Consider the following 7,500-nt stretch of genomic DNA (forward strand, 5'->3'; position numbering starts at 1 on the left):
TATATATATATATATATATATATATATATATATATATATATATGCATTTATATATATATATATATATATATATATATATATATATATATATATATATATATATATATATATATATATATATATACATATATATATATATATATATATATATATATATATATATATATATTTATATATATCTATATACATATATATATATATATATATATATATATATATATATATATATATATATATATATATATATATATATATGTGTGTGTGTGTGTAAAAATCACGAAAGCTGACACGTGATGAATATAAAATGTATTATAGCCACGAAAGGAAAAATGAAAAAGACTTGATTGGAGTTAGTACTTTCATCCACTCAGGACATTATCAAACTCAGCAATGAGAATACATATACAAAGACATCGTATTTATACAGGAGAAGGGGATCCAACAGCTGTCAGTTTCTTAATAATTCCGGAGAAGTCAGATTTTAGATAAAAGGATAATACTGGATTAACGGAAAACAGACCTGGACTTAGATTCAAATTTCTACCTTGAGTCCAGGAGATTAAAAATGATTCAACAATATTCCTTTGGAAATAGTCATTTACATGGATTACTTTTTCCGTCTTTGACCAACCAATTCTGTGACTTGACCCTAACCAGTGGGAGGCCAAGGCATTATTAAGAGAACCCCTGGAGACGGCCACCTGATGTTGTTTTAATCTGACTGGTATACTTTTTGATGTTTGACCAACATAAAATAGGTTACACTCTGAACAAGGAATGCTATATATTACATTATTATCATTTCCAGAACTATTCTTAATTAACATGTTTTTTAAAGTACAATTATATTTAAACACTACAGCAATATCTAGTTTTTTCAAAAGGGGTATAACATCTAAAAAACAAACATGAAATGGCAAACAAAGCATATTATTAATTGTTTCCTTTCTCTCTAGTTGGACACTATAAAATGTTTTCTTAGCCTTATTCATACATTTTTCTAAGAAATATTTAGGATAACAAAGATCTGTAGCAATTTTTTCTATTTTAGTGAACTCCTCCTCAATGTAATCTGGGCTACAAATTCTCAATGCCCTAAGGTACATGGAGGAAAAAACTGAATGCTTAATATTTTTAGAGTGACCGGAGTAAAAATGTACATATGAAAAATTATTCGTAGGCTTTCTATATATGGAAAACTTAAATTTATCTGTTTCTCTAACTATTAAAACGTCTAAAAATGGGATACGGTTATTTTCTTCATTTTCTATAGTGAATTTTATTGATGGTACTAATGAATTAATGATTGAAACAAAGCCATCAAGATTAAAATTTTCTTCTAAAATACCTAGAACATCATCAACATATCGATACCACACAATTTGGGAAGACCACACTGAAGGGATTAATCTAGATTCAAAAAATTCCATATATATGTTGGATAAAAGTGGAGACAGAGGATTACCCATAGCCATACCAAAAACCTGTTCATAGAAATCTCCATTAAAACTAAATTTACACTTTTTAATGCACAAACAAATGAGCTCAATAATAGTAGGGGTTGATAAAGGTAAATCATAAGCATCTAAAATACCCGACAGGAAATCCAATAAGTCATCAACCGGCACTTTGGTAAACAATGAAGTTACATCAAAACTTACTAATCTATGTCTAGACGTAAGGTTAACGTTTTGTAATTTTTCGCAAAGATCAACAGAATTTTTTATATGAGAGGTTGAAATAGATCCTAAGATCGGGGAAAGTAATTTGACTAAATATTTGGATAATTTATAGTTAATAGAACCTGTAGCACTGATAATTGGTCTGATTGGATATCCTGTTTTATGGGTTTTAATTAAACCATATAAATAAGGCAAAGACGGACCAGTAGAGATAAATGCATTTATTAAGGATTTTTCTTGTTTTAAGATAGATTTTAAGTTTTTATTAAAATCTTTGATGACCTCGTCTAAGGGATTAACTCTTAATTTTATGTAAGTAGAAACATCAGATAAAAGTACATACATCTTTTCTAAATAAGTTGTTTTGTTCATAATAACTAATACATTAGCTTTGTCTGCTTTTGTAATATGTAATTCACAGTAATTTTTCAACGATTTTAAGGCTGTTAAAAACCGTTTAGGGAAATTGCAGGTGTTTGCATATCCCATCACCGAATAAATTAGCCCTTTAGCAATGTCGATGTTACACTGGGGAATTTTCTTAGTTTTTTCCAATTTTACAAAGGCAGAGGCAATATCTACACTATTAGGTTTTTTATTTACTGCAAATGATAGACCATACCCCAAGGCCTTTTTTACATCACTTGATACAGGTTTATCAGACAAATTTATAACACAATTTTCTTGAAAATTCTTGTTCCAATCACTAGCCTGTATTAGTCTATTCAATTTATTTTCCAAATGAACACTTAAAACTTGTAATTTTTCTCCCGACTTAGAGAAAAATTACAAGTTTTAAGTGTTCATTTGGAAAATAAATTGAATAGACTAATACAGGCTAGTGATTGGAACAAGAATTTTCAAGAAAATTGTGTTATAAATTTGTCTGATAAACCTGTATCAAGTGAAGTAAAAAAGGCCTTGGGGTATGGTTTATCATTTGCAGTAAATAAAAAACCTAATAGTGTAGATATTGCCTCTGCCTTTGTAAAATTGGAAAAAACTAAGAAAATTCCCCAGTGTAACATCGACATTGCTAAAGGGCTAATTTATTCGGTGATGGGATATGCAAACACCTGCAATTTCCCTAAACGGTTTTTAACAGCCTTAAAATCGTTGAAAAATGACTGTGAATTACATATTACAAAAGCAGACAAAGCTAATGTATTAGTTATTATGAACAAAACAACTTATTTAGAAAAGATGTATGTACTTTTATCTGATGTTTCTACTTACATAAAATTAAGAGTTAATCCCTTAGACGAGGTCATCAAAGATTTTAATAAAAACTTAAAATCTATCTTAAAACAAGAAAAATCCTTAATAAATGCATTTATCTCTACTGGTCCGTCTTTGCCTTATTTATATGGTTTAATTAAAACCCATAAAACAGGATATCCAATCAGACCAATTATCAGTGCTACAGGTTCTATTAACTATAAATTATCCAAATATTTAGTCAAATTACTTTCCCCGATCTTAGGATCTATTTCAACCTCTCATATAAAAAATTCTGTTGATCTTTGCGAAAAATTACAAAACGTTAACCTTACGTCTAGACATAGATTAGTAAGTTTTGATGTAACTTCATTGTTTACCAAAGTGCCGGTTGATGACTTATTGGATTTCCTGTCGGGTATTTTAGATGCTTATGATTTACCTTTATCAACCCCTACTATTATTGAGCTCATTTGTTTGTGCATTAAAAAGTGTAAATTTAGTTTTAATGGAGATTTCTATGAACAGGTTTTTGGTATGGCTATGGGTAATCCTCTGTCTCCACTTTTATCCAACATATATATGGAATTTTTTGAATCTAGATTAATCCCTTCAGTGTGGTCTTCCCAAATTGTGTGGTATCGATATGTTGATGATGTTCTAGGTATTTTAGAAGAAAATTTTAATCTTGATGGCTTTGTTTCAATCATTAATTCATTAGTACCATCAATAAAATTCACTATAGAAAATGAAGAAAATAACCGTATCCCATTTTTAGACGTTTTAATAGTTAGAGAAACAGATAAATTTAAGTTTTCCATATATAGAAAGCCTACGAATAATTTTTCATATGTACATTTTTACTCCGGTCACTCTAAAAATATTAAGCATTCAGTTTTTTCCTCCATGTACCTTAGGGCATTGAGAATTTGTAGCCCAGATTACATTGAGGAGGAGTTCACTAAAATAGAAAAAATTGCTACAGATCTTTGTTATCCTAAATATTTCTTAGAAAAATGTATGAATAAGGCTAAGAAAACATTTTATAGTGTCCAACTAGAGAGAAAGGAAACAATTAATAATATGCTTTGTTTGCCATTTCATGTTTGTTTTTTAGATGTTATACCCCTTTTGAAAAAACTAGATATTGCTGTAGTGTTTAAATATAATTGTACTTTAAAAAACATGTTAATTAAGAATAGTTCTGGAAATGATAATAATGTAATATATAGCATTCCTTGTTCAGAGTGTAACCTATTTTATGTTGGTCAAACATCAAAAAGTATACCAGTCAGATTAAAACAACATCAGGTGGCCGTCTCCAGGGGTTCTCTTAATAATGCCTTGGCCTCCCACTGGTTAGGGTCAAGTCACAGAATTGGTTGGTCAAAGACGGAAAAAGTAATCCATGTAAATGACTATTTCCAAAGGAATATTGTTGAATCATTTTTAATCTCCTGTACTCAAGGTAGAAATTTGAATCTAAGTCCAGGTCTGTTTTCCGTTAATCCAGTATTATCCTTTTATCTAAAATCTGACTTCTCCGGAATTATTAAGAAACTGACAGCTGTTGGATCCCCTTCTCCTGTATAAATACGATGTCTTTGTATATGTATTCTCATTGCTGAGTTTGATAATGTCCTGAGTGGATGAAAGTACTAACTCCAATCAAGTCTTTTTCATTTTTCCTTTCGTGGCTATAATACACACATATATATATATATATATATATATATATATATATATATATATATATATATATATATATATATATATATATATATATATATATATATATATATATATCTTACTAGAAGCAGGATGGCCCTGCAGGGGTCATTTGCCTTAGTTAAATAGGAACAAGGTATCCTTTGATGAAATAGGCCAATGAATCCTCATTGCTTTTAGTCAGTCTATAGAAAGAGAAAATGACAGAATGGTTTCCAGTCCTCGGCGTAACGGGGTGCTAAAAATCTCTTGGTTTATAAATACTAAAAGAACATCTTAAATTGGTAATTGGAATGATAGAACCCTGAATCAGATTAAGAAGTTTTAGCAATTATAAAAATCAAATAGATCACATAGCTATTAATAAGGAAAGGTGGACTGAGAAAAGTAAGAAGCTATATTGGAAGTGATCAACAGCTCCTCATTGCCAAACTGGAATTAAAACTGGAAGCACCCAAAGGAATGTTGATGGACTCCCTAAGATTAATACAATATAGATTCTAGAAGATAAGCACAGAGAAAAATTTGTATTTGAGTTTAGAAAGTGATTTGCAGACTTAGAGACTTTAAGAGACGAAGAGCAGACAATTAATGAAGAGTGGTGTGAAATTAAGAACGTATATCAGTCAATTGGTAGTGAAGTTTTGGGACATGCAGTTACTAGGAAAAAGTCATGGATATCACATGATACTTGTGATACTAGAAAAAGAAGACAAAGACAGGTATTGATTGTTAAAAGTTTCCGAGGAGGTAATGAAAATTACAAGGTAAAACATGCCAAGCTAGGAATGACTGGAGTTAATATTTAAACAGGAAAGCAGATAAGGCAGCCTAAGCTATGAGTTCAGGGAGTGGTTATGGTGTAAAAACGGCTCTTAGAATTATTAATGAAATATCTACTGGGGGGAAAAAGGAGAAGCGTATACCAATCTAAAAGAGAGATGGCTCTATTATAACAACAGAGGATTAAGAGAGGCAACGTTGGATGGGACACTTCAGTGAAGTCATGAACAAGTAATGTGAAGGGAATCACCGATTGATATATCTAAAACTGATGAAGACCTTGATGTGCCCGTTATTGAATTCAGTGTGTTTAAATTCAAAGCTATCATTAAAAAAACTAAAACGATGGACAGCCACTGGATGCGATGGAATATATATATATATATATATATATATATATATATATATATATATATATATATATATATATATATATATATATATATATATATATATATATATATATGAAGGAAAGAAAAATTCATGACGTGGTTCAATTAAAGCTCAATGTCCCTGAAGGAGTGTTCAAGCTGTGCTAAAACATTTGTGAAAATCCCCTAGAGTTTAGAGATCCATACCTTCTCATTTGTTCGTTTCAAAAGTCTCAGAAATGGCGATTCATTTCCCGATATTATGAATAGTGTGTCAATTGGTAAGAGTTCCATCCATTAAGTATTTTCATATGAGATGAATCTAACAATATCGGTAGGTTTTGTGGTTCTGAAAGAGATGTGGAAAAACTCTGAGCAAGAGGAGTCAAATGAAATGCAGAAGAAAAGGCTTTTATTTCTATATGAAAATAATGGAACATTGATTAAAGAATTAATACGCCTATGAAATCACAAATTTCATAAAATAAATCACGTGTAAAATATTCATCTTGTGTATATCTCAGAATTCAGAAGTTATGACTCCTGTAGTTAAATGTCCCTAATTTTCCTTTCCTATAAAGGATAAAGAAACAAATATATGCATTAGAAGATAATACAAAAATAAAAAAAAAAAAATTCAGTTTTCTCAGATTTTGCATGTTAAATATTTTGAATATATACTTTCTCTTTTTTTATATATGGAGAAATACTGTACTGATTTGGAAAAGTATATTTTCTTCAAACCTTAAACCTAACTGTCCTTGCATTATAATATATCCTAATAAATGATTATGTTTTAAGCGTTTAAATAAATTCTAGGTAACGTATTTACTATAGGAAGTACAAAAGAATTTTTCAATAAGTTTTATCCAATACTAGAAATGTATTGCAACCATTAAAATTATCAATTAAAGACACTAGTATGCAAAATATAGTCCTGCTGCAAGGCAAAGATTCAAATTAGATGTCATCTCCAACAGTTACGAAAAATCTTAATGAAAGATCTAATGTCATTGTAGCCTTTGCAGATTATCAGTAATGGAACTTCGTCTCCTAATACTTTTAAAGAAAGGATCGAGTAGGAAGAAGGCAAGAGGGAGAGCGAAAATCAGTAAAGGTTAAGTGGTAATTCCTGTTCGTGAAGTTGACCTCAGTTAGGTCTTAAAGGTCACCCATGAACGGCACAGGCCGGGAATACGACACTATTCTAGAGACCAACCTTAAATACATATGATTAGCACCCAAGCAGCCTCTCCAACCAAGTTAGGACAATAGAGTGTCAGGTAAAGGCTTCTTATGACCCAGAAAGTAGACCTCACGTCTAGCTCACAGGGTCGAGTAGGTTGTGAGCATTCGTGATTTTTTTTTTTTTTTTTTTAACAGCGAGCAGGGTTTGAAATCTTGACCCACGAGTAATGAGTGAGTCAGGGACGTTACAAGAATCGAAGCAAAAACTTAAAAGGGAGGAAGAGGAGGAGGTCGCACACGGGAAGGAAGAAGTGTTAAGGATGCTTGGTTATGTGTGTTAGAAAAATATATACCCTCGGAGTCCATCAAGGATATTTACAGATATTTGTATATAATTACATACTCATAGACCAAAAACTGTCATTAAAAACAACAGTGATTCTGTAACAACCGCAATGGAAGCATAAAGACATAGTTCATTTACCTTTCAATATTTACTATTTACGATGTCATCCTTAAAGTTTAAATAC

The sequence above is a fragment of the Palaemon carinicauda genome, chromosome 8 (genome assembly GCF_036898095.1).
Source record: "Palaemon carinicauda isolate YSFRI2023 chromosome 8, ASM3689809v2, whole genome shotgun sequence".
In the NCBI taxonomy this organism is placed as follows: Eukaryota; Metazoa; Arthropoda; class Malacostraca; order Decapoda; family Palaemonidae; genus Palaemon; species Palaemon carinicauda.